The sequence below is a fragment of the Amblyomma mixtum genome, chromosome 6, assembly GCF_055824585.1.
Source record: "Amblyomma mixtum isolate Tamu chromosome 6, ASM5582458v1, whole genome shotgun sequence".
NCBI lineage: Eukaryota > Metazoa > Arthropoda > Arachnida > Ixodida > Ixodidae > Amblyomma > Amblyomma mixtum.
In genome coordinates, this window is record NC_143017.1 from 46,875,908 (window position 1) to 46,897,398 (window position 21,491).

General features: G+C 49.0%; 1 long non-coding RNA gene across 3 annotated transcripts; it reads right to left on the minus strand.

The window, feature by feature from the left end:
- Positions 1-16,340: 16,340 nt before the first annotated feature.
- Positions 16,341-18,868, minus strand: LOC149338991 (uncharacterized). Of its 3 annotated transcripts, XR_016283470.1 has the most exons (5): positions 18,232-18,866; positions 17,605-17,752; positions 17,342-17,492; positions 17,061-17,225; positions 16,344-16,690 (listed from the first exon to the last, which is right to left on the minus strand). It is a non-coding gene; the product is annotated as an uncharacterized LOC149338991 (long non-coding RNA). The 3 variants fall into 3 exon arrangements; XR_016283468.1 differs by having other exon boundaries at positions 16,341-16,690; positions 17,061-17,492; positions 18,232-18,868; XR_016283469.1 differs by having other exon boundaries at positions 16,345-16,690; positions 17,061-17,492; positions 17,605-17,661; positions 18,232-18,864.
- Between the last annotated feature and the right edge of the window lie 2,623 nt (positions 18,869-21,491).

A 21,491-nucleotide genomic window follows, 5' to 3' on the forward strand; every position in this document is an offset into this window, starting at 1 on the left:
AGGTGGCTAATTTTGTTGAGTGCCGCCGTAAGTGTGGCATTGATTTGCGTTTCCAATGCGGATATTCTGTTGTTAACTTGAGTTTCGAGCGCGCTCACTCTCGCCTCGAGAGCCGTGAGGGCATGCGCAGCCTGTCCTGAAGGGGTTGCGTCGCTTTCCATTGCCTTCTGCGGGTGAGGCAGAGGTGTGGTTGGGGGAATTTTGGCGGGCCTCCGCTATTGCGAGGCGCTTTTGAAAATTTGCAACCTGCTCGCGGAGAGCAGATATTTCTTTTTGTTCGGCAGAGATTGGCCGTGGTTGGGATTGGGAAGGGGGAGGGAAGGGAGAAGCTGCCCTGCCCGCGCCGCTCACCTGGGAGTGTTGCTTGACAACGTTTGCCCACGTCTTGGAGCCGCCGTTCTGGGGAGGTCCGAGGGGCTTCGCTGCACCGGCTTGAGGCGGCGGTGGCGCAGCTGGAGGTTTCCCCTGGCTCCCGGTAAAGGAATTCACAGGCTGGTCCATGGCTTGGTCGGCAGCCTTGGCCTTCAGCTTGTCCGGGCGACGCTTGCCACGCCTGCGTCGGTTCCGCTTCGATTTACGCCCGCGCTCGGCATGCGGGGGCTGGATAGCGCGATATTTAGCCGTACACGCAGGGCCCCCCGTGGCATGGGCCCCGCTGCACACTGAACACTTTGGGTTGCACTGGTGAGGGGCCCGCACCCCCTCAACGAGTAGAGCATGCTGTCCGCACAGGCCACACCGGTCCAGCCTCTGGCCGGGGCAGGCGTCCACGCGGTGGCCGACCACACCGCAATGTCGGCAGGCTGGAATGGTTCGCTGGTAAGGCCTAACTTGTACAAGCTCCGAGTCGTAGTGCACGAAACGTGGCTTCTCTGTTCCGGCGAAAGTCAGTCTCGCTTTGTTGGATGTCCCAAATTTTCGCACTTCCACGATGGTGCCGTAGCGCCATTGGAGCCTATATACGGAGCGAGTCCGTAGTTTCAGAGTTACAGACGGTAATGACGCCGTAGCAGACGTCCTTGCCGTCTTGGCGCAGGTGCCCCACAAGGGGGACCCTCCCGTCGGGTCCATTAAGTTCAAATTCGCCGATGATACGGTCGGCTAGCTCAGGTTTCGCAGTCTGAACAATAATGAGGTTTTGTTCTCTTACCGGTATTATGGTAAGGTCTGTTGCGGGTTGCGTGCCCAGGAGAGCCGTGAACGCCCGGCCGTAGCCGGTCTCCTGGAAAGTCTCGTACAACGAGACGCGGGTCCGGGGCTTGATGACGACGACGTAGTCGTCTGGAGCAGGCTTGGGAATAACAGGCGGTTTCGTGAGCAGTCGCCGACTGCGGCCCGCCGCGCGCGGGGCGGGTGACTGCTGGTTTCCGGCGTGAACGCCGGCCGCGTCTACGGACGCCGGCTTTAAGGCTTGGTCTTGCGCTCGGCGCAGCACTGCGGCGTTCAACGCGGCGCTGCGAAATCTTGCCGAATCTGGGCCTCCGGTTGCCGCTGGGGTAACCGTTGCCGAAACTGGGCCTTCGGTTGCCGCTGGGTTAACCGTTGTCCAGTGCATGTTTTCCGGGTCGTAGCCTCGGCAGGAGATTTGCGTAGCAGCCATACTGGCGTCAGTGGCCAGAGGCCCCGATGTGCCGGGTACCGGTTCGGCCGTTAGGCCTAGCCGCGCCACCGGCCCGATCGGGCCATGTGTTGCCCGAAAAAGGGGTTTAACCGGGCCCACCTTGGAAAAAACTGGTGTCCAGATGTTCCCGACAGCTTTCGGTGCACGTTGGGGATGATCTTGCTAGGGTCAGGCGGAAACTTCCGCTGCTCCGGCTGAAAATCGCCGGAGCCGACGAGCAGCACGTCTGACTCCCCGTGCGAACGCTCGCGTTGCGCATTTCCTTTCCTAAAAAAAATACCGAAGACACTGGAAATTCTAAAGTGTGCTTGGCGAAAGCCTTGTGGTCAACCCACTGCCGCTTCCCCGAACCGCTTGGCGCCGAATCACTGGGCCGCTTCGGAGCTATATGCGTGTGACTCACTCGACTGCAACGAAACTACACTGTAACGAAACGTATGGCTAGCATGGAGGGAAAAAAACTATGGCGAACATAGAGTTTCTTACTACTACGGCGAAGGAGCGGCGGTGTACAGGGTTGCCAGATCGCTCCGACCTCAGGTAGCCAAATTGGCCTCCGTAGTAGCCCAAATGTACCCAAAAGCAAAAATTTTGCGTAGCCCAAAAGTAGCCTAAAGTATTTGCTTTTGTGACGAGATTTCTTAGGCGTATTGAATTAATTTTCAGCAAGAATATCTGCATATTAGATATCTTTCCCGCACATGATGTCTGAGGTGGTGCGTACGGCGTGTTCATTCCGTTTCGCCTCCGTCATGTGCGCTAACTAGCGCGGCTGCGGCGGACGCCCGGCCAACGGCATCGGACATTTTGGCACTACATTCCAGCGACGACGCTAGCCTCGCCTGGACGCGCCCGGGGGGGTTTGGACGTGTTCACACCACGTGTCCTCGAGCGCGCGCGCGCGCGTGTGCTTGTGCGTGCGTGCGTGCGTGTGGGCATGTGCGTGCCTGCGCTCGCGCAGCCTTCTCAGTGCGGCGCCCAGGAGACAGAACGACTCTCCAGCACTCGCGAGGAGGTGCCCTCGGCTCAATGGAGTCTGCTTCAGAGCTGCGGGTCCGGACACATTCGCTCGGACGGCGCGCGCGCACGGTTCTCACTCTCCCCTCCTTTCCCTGTACCGCCCAGAGCGGCTATAAAGCGGCCATTCCACGTCGGTCGGTGGTTCGTCCTCGAGAAGCTGCTGCTTCTGCGTGTGTCTGTTCTCGCTGAGTGGGCGTTTTCTGGTCGCTCTTACGTTATGCAGCATTAAAACGTTAACGACGCTTCGTCTTTCGCCGGACCTCCTGAAACTGGAAGCTGGGCCCCGGGCCGCCAGGCCAACGCTACCCACGGAGCTTGGTGTAACAACCTAACACCGTGCTGCGCGCACCGTCACGGAGTCCGTGTGCCACGGGAAGCAAATGCTCCAAGATGCAAGGAGTGGAGCAATGCCGGCATGCAAGCAAATTCATGATAAGCGAAATGCCGTCTTCATCACAAATGCAGTGTTTTACTGTTTTCTGAGTAACAAAGAAATCACCAAAAGGAGACACAAATAGCACCACGCAATAAACTACGATGTCGCTGAACACAACACACTAAATGATAAACCACAAAAAAAAATTTTCAAGACAAAGACCAGTACAATAGCGGCTGGTACAAAATCTAGTTGAAGATATATAGAATAATGCATGGTGGGGAAAGATTTTAAGCATCAAGAGTTGATTAGGACGCGGAACTGCTTGATCCATACAAAAAACTCTCAGCTGAAAGGGGACAAAAATTCTTGACCCGCTTTAAAATCTTTGCAGCAACCTCCGTTCCTGGCCAGGCCAAACTTCACGTGCAGGACCGCTTCCAATGTCTCATTCGACTTTCTGTTCCGCAGATCAGTTTTAATTAGTGAAACCTGGCTGAGCACTCGTTCGACGGCGGCGTTCGATAAGGGTAGCGATAACAAAGAAAGTGCCAGCTCAGACATGAGTGGAAACATCGGCAGGCCAGCAGCATTTTTTGCGTTTCTCACGCTTACCCAGAATATACTAGTGGACGGGGAACCCTCTGCCAGGCTCTCGACTTTCGTTTGAAGGAGGCGATACTCGGATTACAATGCAGAAATTGAATCGGTCGCTATAAAAGTAGCGAACGAACGCTGGACAAATTCGAACGAGTATTTCTTCAGGTTTTAAAGCGAAAGCTTTACTACTTGCACTTTCAAGCCTTTGCCGTGCGACGGCGGTGCACACGAAATGACCTTTCGCATGACCTCTGTGTGACGTCACGCCGAAGAGCTGGGCGACCATCTCGCGCCGTCTGCGAGTAGTAGCGGTGCCACCACCGGCGGCCTTAGATTAGATTGGATTAGATTAAATTAGATTAGATTACATTGGATTAGATTGAATTGGATTTGATTGGATTAGAATACATTAGATTAGATTAGACTATATTAGATTAGATGATATTAGTTTACATTAGATTAGATTACATTACATTGGATTTGATTGTATAACCGATGCATCACCACAAGTCTAACCACAAGCACCACCACCAGCTACACTACCAGCTGAACCATGGCGTAGGTACGGATATTGCTTTCGAAATTACCGGGCTTAACCGAGCTAAGCCACAGCGAATTTTTTTGGTTCTAGAAGCTGAAGGTCGCTCAGAAGCCTCAGGTTCGTAGGAAGCCTCTTCAGCACGCTTTTAATGCACGCTATAATAAAGCTGCGGCACCTTTCCAGTAGAAAGATTTTATCCGTGTCGCTGAGGGAAGATTTCTCGAGGCAGTCAAGAAAAAGGACTCCCATGCCACATGCCCTGACATGTAATGTGTGCTGCTCACATTCCGCGTTGTCAGGCTCTGCGTAGCCAGGAGTTACGACTCTTGGTATCAGCGTTTTCACAAAAGAAATCAATTCCTGATTTAGCCTGACAGGGCCTCAGCGCTCCTCACTTTTCGCTGCTTCAAAGTGGGCTTGCAGCGCAGCCCACTGTTTCATGATTGAACGCAAGGCAGGTGCAATGCTCAGCCATCTTGTCGCACAGACACCTACCAGCTTATTCGGGACACCGCCCGAGGTGATGGCGGCGTACCGTCTTTGTCAAAAGTAACCAGGCTGCATGGTTTGCTTCTAGCTTGTATAGTGGAGCCCTTATGACTTTCCTAAAGATCAAAAGTCGTTGGAAGGTAAGAAGACCCCCAGTCCTTACCTTTAACAACCAATTCAGCTTCAGGAAAGTTGTAAGGGCTCCACTGTACGAGCTAGAAGCAAACCATGCAGCCTGGTTACTTTTGACAAAGACTGTACGTTTCCCTGTACTCTTGCTGCCTTTTTGGAGAATGCGCGAACCAATTGAAAGTTTCGCGTACGAAGTAATAAATCTGGGTGGGCAGCACACCGATTGCCTCATTACAAGCTAGCTGTAGGGAATGGCACACACACTTTACAAGCACAAGTCGAGCATTCTCTGCTTTCATTTTTGTGTGACGGCTGTAATGCTGCCCACACGTAACACTTGCCCCGTCTGTGCCGAGGCCAACGCAGTATTTGATGTCAAGTTTGCTGTCAGCCAGCAGCGCCTTCAATTGACAAAATAGCCCTTCCGCAGATGCATCGGCCGTACTGTCGCAAGGCCGAGAAAGGCTGTGACAAAATCACTTTTGCTGCGAGAAAAGAAACGCGCCACGACAGCTAGTTCCTTCGTGCGTGATACGTCCGTGCTCTCATCCCCAATCAGCGAATATTGCGCACCAGTCATGTCTTGCAAAAGTTCATCTCTAAACGTTGGTCCCAGTACTCTTGTCACCAGTGCAGTGCACTTCGTTCTGGCCAATGTCAGTGCCGACGCCAACGCAGAGTCGTGGAAGCACCCAGTGACCACTGAAGCCAGGTGGTCAGCCGCCGTCAAGCTACCGTGGACGGCAACATGAGCAGCCAGGCGCAGCTCTGCAGCCTTGAGCTCATCAGAGGACCCGGAGAGCTACCTCGGTCTTCTTTCCGCGAACGATAGCATTCGGCCCGCCATCGCTTCGGCGGAAAGCTTCATGTTTTTGGTGTATGTTTGAGTCTTGTGCGGTGCAGTTTTAGGTCCTGAAGATGGGGCCGCAGTTCCACTTTGCAGGCCCGGCAGTAGGCCATACCACCTGAGGCGGGTGACGACAGCCAGTCTGCCCGCGGAAAAGAACGGCGGCGCTTTATAACGCAACGTAGCTCTAGTTTAGGATTATTTCACCTTTTAAATGTTCGCGCGCAGTTTAGGAACATCGACGGTGAAAATGCCTTGTATACTTACGCAGCCTCACATTTCAATTTTATGCATTTAGAGAAAGGTTCTCGCTAAGAACGTCAGCTCAAAGCATCTAGCATGCGCCATCTAGAAGCTACATTCGATAATATACATGAGCTCAGCATAAAGAGAGGATATGCCATTAGATGATAATCTATGTCGATTTTATCTTCAGTCTAACTAACAGCACGTTCGCAATAAAGAGAAAAACATATTACCCTTGAATTCCGGCTCCTTTTCCCATTCCTTCTTATAGTTCCGGGTGTACTTCGCCCACTTGCCCATTCCGAAAGTTCTCGTAGCATGGAGGAAGGAAAAAAGATGCCCAGGCTTAGCTTGGTTACGCCAAGAATGCGTTGCATATTGCGCGGTCTTTTTGCGCGAGGTATTATTTTCTCAGCAGCTTTTCCTCCGTGACGTATGGATGGATGGATGGATGGATAGGAGCGCCCCATTTGAAACGGGGCGGTGGCAACCGCCACCATGCTCAACCGTTCTTTTTTTCCTTCTTTTTTCCTTCTTTTTTTCTTTTTTAACTTTTTTTCCTGTTTATTGTGTTTGCAATTCTCACCAAGAATCGCCATCATCTTTACCTACGGTTTTTCCTCCGGCTGTCGTGACGTCACGTCACGTGGTTTGGTGGCTGCCCGGCCGCGCCCAAGGGCTGAACTGAGTGATTGCAATATGCTACGCATAAAAATCTGGTAGTGATGGATCGAATGCCATGCCATGCCACTAACTTCCGCGTTACTGTGAATTCCGCGCCGCGCCGAAGGATGGCGCCATGGCTCCGCGTGAGTGAGTGCACGCAGATTACCCAACGGACACGGCGCTCTCGCATAGCTGGCAATGAAACTCGAGGACTGAGCGTATTCCGCTTGAGGCTGCAGAAAACAGCGTAGGTTCTTGTTTGTCACGCGCTTGCTGTGTCCGCCACGGGAATATGAAGAGAGAAAAAGACTTTATTAATGCGTAAGCATCACTTGCCTTATGCGTATCTTGAGGAGAATAAGTCCGAAGAACCAGAATAAAAAACACAAGGAAAGGACAGCACCAAAAGCGCACGCACAAACCACTATAGGCCACGTCTACGGTTAACATGCGAGGATCACAAAACTGCGCAACAGAAACGAAACAGGAGCATGCTTACGCATTGGCACCACGCAGGGAGACTCAAGTTCTCTTAGTGTTTTCCCTCTATGCTGCCGCCAAGGTTCAATGGGAACTAAACGCATCTCATGCTTATAAGGTTGGACGCCGAACGCTCACATGTGCAGACAGCATGCAGCATTCTAAGTTCGGTGGCGCGCGCGGCGGGTGGCGTTAGTTCGCGGATTAAGTGGAATCTATGGCCCGTGAAGTGTTTCCTGGGAGCAACTTTCACGGAGTGTCCACTCTTTACAAAAGAAATCGAAAGGCCATGATCCTTGACCGCCTGACACACATAAGTTTTCTCGAACACAGCGTTTTCAAATTGCCATTTTGTAGCAGACGCGCTCAATTTCTTTATCGTGCTATAGTCTGCATTTTGATTCCAACATGCCTTTTATTTCCGTCCCTGTATAATGTAACAGAGCACATTATAACTACTTCAACTTTTTTTTTTCACGCATAAAAAAGATAGCCCAAAAGTAGCCACATAGCAAAAAACGAAATTTCTGACGCAAACTCGGACAAAAAGTCGCCCAATTTGGCTATTAATCGCCCAATCTGGCAACCCTGGCAGTGTAGCTGCCACCGCCGACGCGCGCGCGCTCGTTCTACCGCTACTGTGTGACGTCACGGTTGCTATGCACAGCTGTGCCCCCCACCGGGGCGCCGGTTGCTAAGGCGGGGAGGAGGTTGCGCTTTTACTTTCTCCTTTCCAACTGCTGGTAACAACGGACAACGGCGAAGGCGACGCCGCGAAACGCATAAATTGTTAAAACTCTCGCAGACCTCCAGTCCTGTGGCAGTGTAGCGGACCACAGCGACGTTAAAAATGACTATGAGAAATTTAACTAGTGCCTCAGTGTTACTGGGCAAATATTTAAATCTTAACCTAAGGAGGATGCTAACAACCCCTCCGTTTGTAATAGCGAAATCATTTGAGAAATTAGTGAGGTTTTTGGCATTGGACGCGAAGTCGAAGGAGGGAAAGCAGTGCGAAAGTGGGAATTAAAGTGATGAGCAATTTGCCTTGGACTGCTTATGAGCAATCCGTCGTGAAAAATTTGATTAACTGGTTTGTTTTTTTTCTCTTAAAAAGTTCCAGTACTTTTGATGGTCATCGTTGGTACAATTTGGAAGCGTGGTACTAATTAGTAGAAGTGCTTAGCCCGTTCAGTAGCTTGTAATGTGCAAGGGGAGTTGCGCTGACTGCATGGGCTGCAGAACCTTTCTTTCTCAAGCGTTTTGCCTTCCGCTTAAGTTGTATGATATTCCTCGTCATCCGTGGTGTTGATCTTCCTTTCTTTATACTCGATCTGGAATAAAGTTTTGAAGGCAGCATAAGCAAAACTTTGAACTTTTCCGACAGTAACTCCACATTTTCACCACAGAATTCGTCGAAATGAGCTTCAAGAAAACCTAATATGCCGACATCATCAGCGTGAGCAAAATGTTTGACAGTTGTCAAGATAGGTGCGCAATCAGAACGCTTTGCAGCATGCGATTGTGGGACGAAAACAAGGTCGAGTATAGAACATGATGAACTGCATGGGGATACGTGTCCCATCTCGGACAATTTGGACAAGATCATGAGCAAGCATTATGTCAAAAAGGATGTTGCCGTTGCTGTGCGACTCAGGGCCTGATCGTAAATGTTCCCTATCAATGCCAGGAAGGTTAAGGTCACCCAGAACAATTTCCTTATGTTCGGTAAATTCAGCTATGTGGGACTGCAATTTCAGCAGATAATCAAGTGCTGAGTCCGGTGGTCTGTACACAGCGTAGAAGGAAGGAACCTGCCTGACTGCGAAGAAAATCTTGTGTTCAGATTTTGACATTGCGAAGTTAAGAACAGGTTGCTTAGGCAAGTGAGCAGTACCAGCGAGTGAACACATACCCACTCTTTAAACAGTGCTCTATGGTTGTTGTCTCTCCTCACAACAAAAGAACGAAGCGATAGATGCCCCTCGAAGGAGCCCCTCAGGCCCCCTCTAGCCAAAGGCGTCGACCTCTTCTCCCCCTCTCCTCCCTGACCGATGCCGCCATCTTGCGAGTAGTTCAGATTCTGCCACCAGGCTATGACACTGATCCATCACTGAGAAAGTGTTTACCCGTCTTGCCCCCGAGCTACCCGAGACTGGTTTTGGTTGAGATATGTGTCCGTCCTTTCTTGACCCGCGCTGCGTGAAGGCTTTTCTTTTGTTGCTGTGCCTGCCTTCAGAGGATTAAAAACGAACCATGGCAAACCCGGCAGCTAGTCCCCGTCGTGCGTGGGGGGAGGTGTTGGCTGGGGTGGTTCCGCATGCTTCTTTCTCTGCCTGTCCCATGCCAAAGCCAAAGCGAGTGGGGCTTCCTTTATTCGGTCTATGGTTCCGGAAGGGTGAAGGGAAAAAGTTGGAGAGCCGGGACAAAGAGGGTACCGTCTTTGTCGAAACGGCGTCAGAGGTGGGGTGATCCTTGTTCGGGATAACGATGCCCAGCACGGGAACAGAGGACCGTTTCCTTCCCTGTCTTGTTTAGCCTTGGCTGAGTAGCCACAGAAAGTTGTACCGTCGATGTTACTATCTGGAGGGCCTCCTTTGAGGGTATGTGCTGTTTCGTTCTTGAGTTTTACCCGACTACAGACTTTCCTGTTTTCAATGTCGTGACATATATTAGTGGGAGCAAAGAAAAAGAAAAAAAAAATAATGCTGCCCAGCCCGCACCGCAAAAGGCGCAACGTCGATACAGTGGAAACTTGGACATAATACAGTGGACATAATTGCACAGCGCAAATTACTAAGTAAGCGAAAAGAGAAAGCGGACGCCAAAAATAAGAAAGGTGTGATATCAAGCAAATCATCTATATTTATGTCCCATGTATATATTTATATCGTTTTTTTTTCAATGAACCTTATAGTTGAAATCGGTGCCTTTCTTGTGTCCTTCCTTCTGCCCTTGTCTTCTGCGCGTCACTGTTGATGCATAGTAATATTAGTAGTAGTCGGAACACTCCTGGTCTAGAGTGTAACCTGCCAACTCTAGCGCTCAAAATAATACATTTTTTTATCAAATAATATTACATCTATGATAAGAAAACTATAACAAAGACAGCTATACAATTTAGTCAACGCTTGGCGGATGCCTGTCCAACCTTATAAACTATGGTTGGTAAAGAAAAAGGTAGAGAGAAGTGGGCAATTGTCAATTTCTGTTTACCCTTGAGATGAATCGACATTGCGCAAGAGACATGAAATTACTATTGTAGAGGGCTAGCACCGCAGGGTGTCGGAATGTGTTCACCTTAGAAGAAAATATCTGTCGTACATGCGGCGGCACCTTGCAACCAATTCCGATCAACCTAGACAGAATTTTGCCAAAGTTCACAAAAATGCAGTACAGATGCATACCATTCACGAGGCGGACTCAGACTAAACATTGTACGAAGAAAGGGTGGGGGGGGGGGAGGTGTGCAGGAACGCTGCAAAAAAAAAAGGGGGGGTCGACTACAAAGCGATAGTTCTGTAGGCACTTAGGGCGACCCCCTCCCCTATCTCGTCTGGACCCTCAACTGCGTGCTCTTATTCATGTTAGACGTACGTCTTTCTTGCATCCAGTTTACATCATTAGGTTGCTTATTCCCTCCAGAATTTTCCATTGCGTGCTGAAATGTATATGTTACGCGCCTTGCGTCTATTTGCCTCGATTTGGGTTGGATCAAAGATGGAAAAAAATTCGCTCTGGCTTAGCTTGGTTAAGCCCGGTAATTGCGAAAGCAATATCCATACCTACGCCATGGTTCAGCTGTTAGTGTAGCTGGTGGTGGTGGTTGTGGTTAGACTTGTGGCGATGCATCGGTTATACAATCCAATCGAATCCAATCCAGTCCATTCAGGCCGCCGTTCATGTGCACCGCCGTCGCACACGGACGGCGCGAGATGGTCGCCCAGCTCTTCGGCGTGACGTCACTCAGAGGTCATGCGAAAGGTCATTTCATGTGCACCGCCGGCGCACCGCAAAGGCTTGAAAGTGAAAGTAGTATTGCTTTCGAAATAAAAGCGCGCGCGCGCGTGTGTGTATGCGTGCGTGTCCGCGCGCGCGTACCTGGAAACTGAAGGAACAGCTGCTATTTTCACACCGTCTATTGTCAGGCAACTATAGCCTCATTTACATGAACCCGACTTCGGCGGGTCGAGCCAGGAGATCGTGTTGAGCAAGGTCAGCCCAACTTGACGACTGCGTGTTTACATGAACTCGATTTTAGCGAGTAGAGACCGGTTCAACAGCAGCGGCACCAAGCGTCGTGCGGCGCAGCGAGAAAGGGCAGTGGCAGCCTGGAAGATTGCGGCATGCACGGCTCTCTCGGAGGCGCTATGGCGCAAGCGAATAACAGGTGCGCATTTATCACCTTCTTTTCCACTAACCCGACTCCGACTCCATCCGGTTTACATGCTATCTGCTGTTGGGGTCGAGTGAGTCAACCCACCCCCTGCAGCGGAGTTGACTGGACTCGCTCCCTCGACTCCCGGACCCGACTCTTAGGTGTTCACGTGAACCCAGTAACCGGTTTTCAGCTCAAATCCTCAATTCAATCCCGTCATGTAAACACCGCTTATAACATGCTTGTAATCATTTTCCGAGAACTCCTTTTCCTGCGGCGCTAGTCTACCCCGCCTGCAGTAGGGCGCGCACCTCTTGGCTCAGCTGGAAAGGGAAGGGGACGGTCCTTTTTGCCAGTTCCGGAAGAAGGGACTTCTCAGCACTATAGTCAGTTACAACTAAAGAACAAAGCGGCACATGCAACTCAGAGGGAGCCCTCCAGCCAGTCACGTCGATTTCTGTGGCTGTGCATGCAGCCAAGCCTGCGAAAGAGAGGGAAGGAGACGGCGTTTTGTCCCCGTGTCGCCGAGAGTGGATGTCCTTTGTTCGGGATAAGGCTAAAAGAATAATATCGCAAAAAGAAAGGAAAAGATTTTGCTGCCCCGGCTACTGCCATCGTCTCTAGGAGCACCTGAGCTGGGGCAGCAGAAAGGAAAGTGATAACGATCTGACAGGTAGGAGAGAAATAAAAGTATGAAAAGACTGGGAGAAAGGAGAAGGTACTAGTAGGAGTGGTGCCCCCGTTTATTGTCTAAGCTGCACTGGCCACTACAGTGGGGGGGGGGGGGGGGGGGAGGGAGGGCTGGGGTGCTCACATTTCGCATATGTCCGCGCGAGAGCGTCTTTTGCGCAAGAGCGCTGAATGTTACAGGTGGGGTCATGTTCGGCATCAGACCTGTCGTGGCGGCTTCAGTCTCCACCGGTGCTGTCGCGGCGCACCTGTGGAGACCGAACAGGAAACTGTTCGGTCGACGCGCTTGGCTGGGCGGTCTCCTTTGATGGGCATGTGCTGCTTCGTCCTTGAGTTGTACCCGACTTATATGCTACATGGATTCATTTCAGCGGTGAAATATGGCGCCCTCTGAACCACGGCATTCGTTTGGAAGAAGTGCGAGTCTAGTTCAGGAAAACTGCACCTTCTCGATGGTTAGTGCTGAAATAGTGCAGCTGCAGCCGCCATGGAAGCAGATGATGGTTTGCGGGTTGTGATAAACGGCGGAGACTCAAGTAACTTTCACTCGTCGACAAGCTAGAACGCTGCTCGAGTTCTCCAAAGAAACGGATCGAGGCTGGTTCATGGCAACATGGTATTGTGATGTGCTGTTTGAACATTTCTTCATGAGATACGAGATGTTGGCAGCCGCTGATGTAGGCTGTAAACAGCTGGCTGCAATTCATTGGCATCGCAAAGGCTAGCGACGACCAGGCCTGCACTCGACCATCCGTTTTGGAAGCAGACAGTGCCAAACTGCGCTCAAAGCGCCGGAACTAGCGGTACACACCCGTGGCACCGTCGCTGCCGCAGAACTTTGCCGAACTGGTGCAGTGAGTGCAGGCGAATCGAGCGCTCTCCAACTTCCCCTCCGCAGCGCTAGCCGGAACAACGAACAACAGGCAGCACGAAGCGAAAGCCTGTCTCTTTCGCTTTCCTGTCGCTTTAGCAGTGCCATAGACCTTCAATGCTTTTTTCGAAAAAGCATTGAAGGAATATGGCAATGCCAAGCCTGTCATCGAGAAATAATACGACTCCCAGAATGCGTTTCGTAGCGTCAGGTGAAAAAAATTGGCAGTGGCTTAGCTCTGCTATGCCTGGATATACGTAGCGTAAAGCGCTCCGATGTTTCGGCCGCACGTTTCGCCTTGGCTCGATTGCTCTAATGCTGCTCGGCGGCGAACTGCCAGGCGACAACCTCGGGATCGGAAGAATTTTTAATTTTCCAGTCTTCTGTACCGTTTGGCAGCGGCTCGACTCTCCTTAGCTTACATGTCGAGCGCGACCGTCTTTTCTCCGCGCACCCTCCTCGCGCATGCGCAGTAGCGCGCGGTGCAACTGTCGTAAACACGGCTCCGGCTAGTAAGGTCACGCGTCGGAGAGGAGCTCGCACCAGCTGTGGCGAGGAGGCGACGCAGCTGCGCCTCTCGCGACACTCACGCAAAACTCAGCTCTGACCCGCGTAGTGAGCTTTACGCTACAAAACAATCCAGCAAAGCAATATGGCGGAAATCTGCTTGGAAGTTCGACACACCATACAGTTTCTTACTATTACCTAGAGGGAAAGCTGGCAGCCCGTCTATGGGAGTTTGCATGGAGATCCCTCGAGACCACTTCAGCCACCATGGGCGCTCAAAGCATCATGAGCTACCGACTGCAGAACTGGAACTTTTCGCCAAAAAATAATGCAAAAATAAACGCTATTCAAGAATGTCCTAACGTTCAATATCCTGTCTGTAAATTGCAACAAACGAGCAGAAAAGCATTTAAGTGCAAAGTTCGCCCAAAATAAGGGATGGCTAGCTCTTCTATTGGCTAAGTAATGAACTCTACAAAACTAACATTTCGTAATTACCAGGCGCACTTTTAAAAGTAAATATGTTTTAAAAAAATTTGTTGCTTAAACACTATAAGAGGTTTTTAATGGCATTTCAGAAAAGTGAAACCTTTTATTGGCGTCTTGTGTCGTCGCGTTTTCACTACTATTAGTTTTGCCCACTGCGCTCGCGCAAGAGTCTTCTGCGCACTACTGCGCACACACGAACAGCGTTTTCGAAATGAAACGTCTTAGTAGTGCCACTCCATGTCCCCAAAAAATTACGACTGCGCCGCAACAAGTAGCTCACCGCCCTCACCGCCATCTTCCTCCATGCTCACCGCCCCATGATGCTTTGGGCGTCCATGGTGGCTGAAGTCATGGCTGAAGTGTAGCGCCACCAGCTTTCCCTCTAGGTAATAGTAACAAACTCTACGCGACACACACTACAGAGGCTAGGGCAAACTGGAGGGAAACGTGCAAACACCGTAGAGATATCGTTCCCTCTCGTGAACACCTCCTGATTTTAAATGTTTAGCAGCGTCACCTTTGTTATTTCTTTTGAACTGTGATTATTTAGTACACGTACATTGGTGTAGATGGCGCTATTTACTACATTTATGTGTGTGTTTATCCAGCCAGGGCACTTTTGGTAGGCGCCCGCCCGTTACAAAGGGAAGGCTACATCATCATCATCATCATCATCATCATCATCATCATCATCTAGGGAGCCTGCATGTCTGCATGTACAAAAACCGGTACATGCAGGCTCCCTACATTTATCTACATTTATCGCATGTCGCTGAGTTAATGCTATTATTGTTTGTATTTTGTGGACTTTGTTGTTGTTAATTGTTACAAGTTGATTAAAAGAATGAGAGACCGACATTTTAAGAGTATATTTAACAGAAAGAAAGAAGCCGCGGAACGTTTCAAGAGTTTGTGCCCTTCATAAGGAGAACAAAAAAGGTAGCTAAAATCAACTAAACATTGCACATTCCCCAAAAGCTGTAGAGTAAAGGCGATGCTTAGCCGCGTAGAGCTAAGTATTAAGTTTCTTCACGCAAAATCTCAGAACTGCCACACGCTGGTTACCTGAACAGTATAGCATTCCGTTTTTAACAATTTCTAAAAAAACACGCTAACTTTGATCAGGAATAACTTTTGAACTGAACAAGGCAGAAAAATGATATTTTTAGAATCGAAGAGCGATTAGACGATCTCAAACTGTACAAAAAGTCGCCGCAGTACAATGCATATCCCAAAAGTTATTGCAGATAACATTGTTCTGTTTTCTATGCTTTTCAAACAAGCGTGGCTAATAAACTAACTTATACACGTACCGCTTGTTCCGTATTTATCTGTCCGTGTTAGAAAAAATTCTCCTGCGCAAACTACTGGACTATTTGGGCTCAAACGCCGACTACAAGGTAGCTTTTGATGGTCTTCGTCTCTCAATATGTAATTTAACTAGGGGTGTGCGAATATCAAATTTTTCGAATACGAATCGAATACGAATACTTGGTTCCGAATATCGAATCGAATATCGAATAATCAAGGACAGATGCATTTAACCACTACAAAACATTATTTGAGCACCCAAGAACATCACAGTTCAACTATCAGTGATGAAATGAACGCAGAAGATGTGTACGACTGCACAAAAAGTATCAAAGTCTCGCATAATATTCATAGAAGAGTGGAAATATCAGAGAAGATGGCTAGTACACAACATTGATTAAGGCTAGCTTGCCATAAGTACAAAAGCGCGTTGCTGGCATGAACATAAAAGGTTGTCGTGAAGGAAAACCGGCTGCTGCTCCACACGGTCAGGCAGAAGTAGTTAGTTCCGTTCTAGCTGAAGCGACTTCTCCAGTCACAAAAATGCCCTCTAACTTGGCGCTGAACTGTCACGTATTGCGAGGTATTTCGTGCAGAGCTCTGACTATACCAGCTCGCAGGCATAGCCACAAAGAAGCTCACCAGCGTAGCCACCCACGAAACACAAAAAGCGCTAATAGACGTCTAAAAAAAGTCTCGGAAAAAAAGCTTGACATCTAGAAGTTTCACCTAAGCAGTTTTTTAGACTTAGACGTTTATTAGCCCTCTATTAGCTCTGCTAACGCTACGCTTTTATACGGCTAGAAAACTTCTGAGGTAGAACTTTTCTAGAATTTTTTTAGACGTTCCTTTTTTTTCCGAAATGGGTGCCTGTATTATTTTACGCATTTCAAGACTGATTTTAGTGCTGCCTTTAAACCCTCTAAAGCTTTAAAAATGTTATAGTTCATTTTTCTGGTATACACCACTCAAAAATGAATTCAAAACTGATTTGCAATGACCCGAACAATGAGCCCACATTACAAGGGATGTATGGCTGTAGTAATGAGCCATAAATGCATATGCTAGCACACTTTTCAGTCACTGCGTAACTCTTTATTGAATCCAGTGCATATACAACCACACAAAAAAGAAAAGGATCAGGAAATTAATGTTAGAAGCCACGGAGGAGGTCGCTTCACTGGTTTGGCTGACGTTGCAACGGTAAGCACTTGGATGGCGGGAAAGTGTCGAGCAGCAACCAATTGTTAAATCAAAAAATCATTCGGCCCCGGGCATGTTCACAACGGATGCGTTGATGAGCAAGTTGCTGTGATTTGGATGGCACTGAAGAGCTCGCTAGGTGTTCCAAAAATCGCTTTTCTTGCAAGGAGGATGCCAACTAGACGGTAACAAGGGGAAGTCAAATCCAGCTCGGTTCAGCAGCCTGCAGAAGTGAAAAATATAAGAGTAACCAAAAGCACAGTCAGTCAGGTGCATGTAGAATGGCCAATGAGGAGTCGGAAGCAAATAAGACCAGGAAATGGCAAGGAGTGACAGCACAGGCAATAAAATAAGCTAATTAAAAACATAGATGCATATGATGTCACTGCAAGCGGCATTTCAGCAGAGTGCTACGGCTCACCATAAACTCAAGATGTCAATCACTGTGGAGGCCTTTAACAGAAGCAAAATCCAAACAGCGTGCATGGACACTGAAAGCCAAGCAGTCAATAGCAAGTGCACTGCCTTACTGTGATGCACACTGTACTCATAGAACCTCCAAAGCTGCATCTTGCAAACAGGCTTTCTCTTACCTGCAAGATGTGGCTGAATCAAAAGTGGTTGATGTTTGACATCTTGCACCGTCACATGAAAACATAGCAGAGATGCTGCTGTCCTGGTAATGCCTGCATCACTTCAGTATACACCAGAGATGTGTTAAATCTTGGACCTTAACTTGACAGCCACACAGGGCACATCTGAAAGATAAGACAAATAAAAGTGCGTGTGTGTAAGGTTTCTAACACTGCATTGCCAAAGAAGCCCTTTCTAATCTGTACGATGAAGCTCAAACAGTGGGCAAGAGATTGCTTACACCACTGCACAAGAAGCATTAGTCCAGGTTCCCACCTCAGAACTGAAACAATCTCCAGGCCAAGTCGTCTGAACAACCAAGTACAAGGTGCTGCTATTCATTTGCGTGAAACTAGACCAGGTCCTTGCTCCTCCGGCCAACAGTTGGAGTTCTAAAGGACAAACAAATAATGGGGCTTGTGGAATGAACATTAGCAAACAGCCTAGACCTATACAAGAAATCATGAAGTGAAAGAAAAGGTGTCAGCTGCAAAGCGTGCTTACCAAAACTTGAGAAGTTGAGCAGTCAAGGAGGTCCTCTGAAAACCACTGTTGAACAGCCTGTACCCAAAACGAAATGTACACAGTGAAGTAGGGACAACGCCGGCTGTGCACGGTGCAATGGTTTTCCAAGAAATAAAAGCTGCCATGCCTGCAAAGAGCCGTAGTACTTTACTGCACTGTCGAACAGCCTGCACACATACAGAGCAGCACCACTGAGTAAACTACCTTTGTGCCGGGGCTCTCAATCGCAATGAAATAAAAGCTTGACGCAGTTAAGATAACCAAAGCCTTTTTAACGCGAGTTTCACTGACGGCAATCACAGCAAGGAGAATTGGAGCACACAGGTGGCCAGATGAGAGTCCTTGGCAAGAGTACTGTTCACCTTGTCATCGCCTTGGTAAAGAAAGCAACTCGCATGCGATAGCAGCCTAGTTGTATCCACTTAACAAAAGCTCAAATACGTGCAAATGCCCTGTTTTAATACATTCAACGCTGCACTTTGGTATGTAAAACACTGGCTGATACTGTTTTGTGATTTGTAAACCAAAGGTTCAATCAGGCGCGTTAGTGGCTTAGCCGGCAAAGCCGACACTTTCACCACAGAAGAGAAATGGAAGGTTACTTACTTTTTGCTGAAAACGAGGCTCACATCTCAGTGCAACACTGGTAGTAAACGATACCGCAGAAAAAGGGGAAAATGCAAACTGCAGCGGCGTGAAGTGCCAACCAGCGCGGAAAAAAGTGCGCAACGAAACGTACTACAACGTGCGCAGCATCCGCTTCGCGCGCGTAGCTATCGCTAGCCTCTGCAACGCCAAATGACCAAATGAAGTACTAAATTTCTAAACGTAAAAATAAACAAATCATCAAAGAACCAAAAAACAAATTGAATCTAATACTTTCATGTAAAACTAAGCACTTGCAGCTTCCACTAAGATTTCTTTCTGCTTTAAACGGCTAAAACCATTTTGGCAAACTATCCTGCATCGCCACCGTGCGGAGCGACACCAAGCAGCAAGCTGCGGCGTGACTCAAGAAAGATTGCCTCCAAGATACGCCGCCACGAAAAGATAGCGCGCGGGTGATCTGCGCGATAAACCGCGCGAGCGAGGCTCAGCGAGCTCGGCGAAGGCGGCAGGAAGACGGCGAAGGCAGCGTGCGCTGCGCCTGTCAATCCGCATGCTGCCGCCAGCTAGCCGAGGCGTAACAGAGGCGTTCGCAACATGAAGCAAATTTTTTCACTCGCGTCGGCTTTCAGGGCAATTATATGTTACCTAAATCCAGCCTTACGAGTGGCGGTAGCTCCACTCGATGTGGAACGTGATTCGGGCTCCGCAGGAGAAAACGCGCTTTCTGTGTTCGAATACAAAGAGCGCGGTCTTTGCACCGGCGCGCCTGCTCTTCGAAACGTCAAGCAGGATGGCCATCTAATTTATGTGCCGTGATTTACAGCATGTTTAATCCACGGTGGCAACTCTGCTGATTACTGGCGCATCTCCTTGACGTGGTCTCAAGTTCCACGTTTTAGAAACAAGTCTAGAAAACATCTGACTACAGATGTTTCACAGAAGTTTCACAGCAAACGTCTGACTGCAGATGTTTAAGAGACGCCGCAGAGGAAACCTTCTTGTCGACATCTATGAGACGTTTGAACACAGCGCGAGACGTTTGTAGTCATTTGAAGCTGTTCCGAGACGTTCGTAAGACGTTTTGTGTTTCGTGGGCAGCTACTGCATGGCCCAACGTTACGCATTGCTCTGGGCGCCGCCATATTGTTATGTCTCTTTTAATAAGCCTTGCGCACCGAAATGAACGCCGGTGCTACCAATAGAATATCCGGCTGGGTACGAATATTCGCGTCGGATCGAATATTTGAAACAACACGAATACTTAGATTTCGAATCGAATACGAATACTAAAAATATACTATTCGAATTATATTCGAAAATTTCGAATATTCGCACACCCCTAACATCTAAACTTGCCTGAATTTTCAGGAATCAGCGAAAAACTGCATTCGGCTGCGGCAGAACTTTTCGTCCAAGCGAGCTAAGAAGCCACTTTGACAGGCTGCGCCATCTGGCGAGCGGTGAGGCAACCGATGTCACGGCTTGGGGCGGGAATGCGCACCTTGCGCGGTTTCTTCGGATGTGCATGTCGTCTGCTCCTTGAAATTAACGCCGCTCGCCAGATGGCGCAGTCTGTCAAACTGGCTTCTTTGCTCGCCTGGACGAAAAGTTCTGCCGCAGCTGAATGCTGTTTTCGCCGATTCCTGAAAATACAGGCAATTTTAGATGTTAAATTACTTATTGAAAGACGAATACCATCATAAGGTACCTTATAGTCGGCGTTTTGAGCCCATATAGTTCAGTAGATTGCGCAGCGGAATTTTTCGTAACAGGGACAGAACACGCGGTACTTCTAAATGCTTAAACATGCTCACTAGCTTCAGGTCTCAACGTATCTCGAAAGATTTTTCTCTAGGTACGAGAGGTTTTTCACAATTTTGCATTTCCTGAGACAAGTTGAGCTTAACTGCCAGTTTTCATCTTTGCGTTTTCTTTTACAGTTTAAACAAATTTGCAGCTATCGTTAAACCAAATGCATGTTTTGAAAGCAGAGAAAACTAGCTTTTCGGAGATATCTGAACCACATTTATGAAACCAACGAGCGAGGTACAGTCGATGTACAAATATCACCAAAAATGGATCCCGCTCACCGTCAGAGTTGAATACATCAGGATGGTGTGCGAGAACCTCTCGGAGCTTTTGACTTGGCCCAGCTACCTGGTTAAAGGGACACTGAGGAGAAATTGAAGTTGGCTTGTATCGGCAGAGTACCAGCTCCTGATTACAAAAAACGCCACTCATACTGACAACGTAACGTAACGCAGAAAAGAGCAAAAACCAAAATACAGGTATCGCCGCCACTGGCCAAACTCGCAAGTACAAGCGTGATGAGATCATAGAACAAAACAGTGTTGCTAGAACCAATGGTTCTAGCAACTCTAGGACCCGAGAATCCACGAATCACTGAGGCGCAGCCAATGCATGCGCAAATATTCTTGACGTCGCCAGATAGCGCCACGTGCCCGGCAGCTACGCGCGCGCCTGAAGCATCGGGACCAATCAGCGCCTGCTCACCGGCGTTAGCGGGGCTCCCGGTATTCCGCTAGCGGTAACAAGGTACACGGTATGCTAAAGGTGTTTATTTGCGAGAACTTCGTTGACGACTTCGAGAACGAGATCCATCGTAACGCTGGCAAAACGCCAGTGCAAACGTAAGCGAAGCGACTGTAGCGACGGCCGCAATAGCCGATAGATGCCTTCAACGTGCGGCCGGCGGTAGCTTTCGTTTCGGCTGCTGCTATAGGCTGCTCTGCTGGCCGTCAAAAATCACGGAGTCTGCGTTACGTCATGTTTCACGTCATTTAGTCCTGTGTCGTCATAGGAGAATCCCAAGTTTGAATCAGAGCGGCGGGAAAAACTTTTTCAACTTCGAGTCCAAATTTCTTAGAAATAAATGCATCTTTCGCTGTCGGCCAAGTGGCAACAAAGCAAAGACATGCTGAACTATCGGATTTTGCTATAAAAAAAACATATTAATAGTGCTCTCCTCAGTGTCCCTTTAATTCCCTGCACGCAGATGTGCAGCGCCGAAAACCAGACATGTCCTAGTAAGTTGCAGCCAGTTCCTTTCATCACCAGCAGTGGTAGCAAACATTCCTTTGATTTAAATCGCACACGAACTTGCGCCGATCCGAGGTTGCGAAGTTCCTCTCCCGACCAAGTGCGTAAGTCAAGGGGTTCTCTCGAAAGCTTCGGGGCGTTCGTTGGCCATGTTTGGTGGTAAACAGCCTCGCTGATCAGAGAACATGGTGCACCCG